Source organism: Echinops telfairi, unplaced genomic scaffold (genome assembly GCF_000313985.2).
Source record: "Echinops telfairi isolate 266 unplaced genomic scaffold, ASM31398v2 ScPeMD7_70;HRSCAF=299, whole genome shotgun sequence".
Lineage (NCBI taxonomy): Eukaryota > Metazoa > Chordata > Mammalia > Afrosoricida > Tenrecidae > Echinops > Echinops telfairi.
In genome coordinates this window covers 71619905-71621007 of record NW_022103968.1, presented here as the reverse complement: position 1 = coordinate 71621007, position 1103 = coordinate 71619905, and positions in this window count along the sequence as shown.

Here is a 1103-nt window from a genome sequence, read left to right as displayed (position 1 = left end):
AAGGCTTGCTCTGGTCACAGTGAATTTTTTCATAAAAGAAGTTTTGCATAATAATAATTTATAAATTACAAAGGGTTCATGAGGGAGTGGGGAGCGGGGAGGGAGGGGAAAATGAGGAGCTAATACCAAGGACTCAAGTAGAAAGCAGGTGTTTTGAGAATGATAATGGCAACATATGTACACATGTGCTTGACTTGATGTGTGTATGGATTGTGATGAGTTGTATGAGCCCCTAATAAAATTGGTTTTTTTTTTTAAAGCAGTTTTGCTCAAACCTTGATTTTTTTGATGGCCGATTTAAGAGAACAGGATGTGGCTGTGGAATTTTGTTTCCTGCTTTGGAAAAGTGCTACAGAAACTGTTGAGATGTGAACACAGCTCACAAGGACAGCACTATGGGAAAGATTCAAGTGTACGAGGTGAAATGTCAAATGATGACAAACCTTGTTCTGGACGTCCGTCAACTCTCCAAAGGGACAAAAATGTCGACTCATGTGGACCACCAGGTCACACTGTTAATCAGACTGTTTCTATTTAAAGGTTCTGAAAATATTGTGTAACAGTATGCAGCAATAAAGGCCTGGTTTGTGGCAGACAGGGGACTGGTTTTACCACCATGAAAATGTACCTGCTCACGAAGCCATCTCAGTGCACCAGTTTTTGGCCAAAAACAACATGCCTCTCTTGCTCCACTCACCACTCACCTGACCTCACTCCATGCGACTTATTTTTGTTTCCAGAAATGTAGAGGGATATGAAAGGACAGTGATTTGATTATGTAGAAGAGGTGAGGAAAAAGTGAGGGAAGTGCTGTCAGCCATCCCAACAGATGAACTTGAAAAATGTTTCCAAGAATGGAATTGCAGATTTGACAAATGTACTAAGTATAATGGAGAATACTTTGAAGTGGATAAGGTTGTTTTGTAAAAAAATTTTTTAAAAATACATAGCTTTTTTTTGGGGGGGGTTCTGGGTTTTTGGGGTACACGCTCGTATTTTTTTAAAATCATTTTATTAGGGGTTCATACAACTCGTATCACAATCCATACATACATCAATTGTGTAAAGCACATTTGTACATTCATTGCCCTCATCATTCTCAA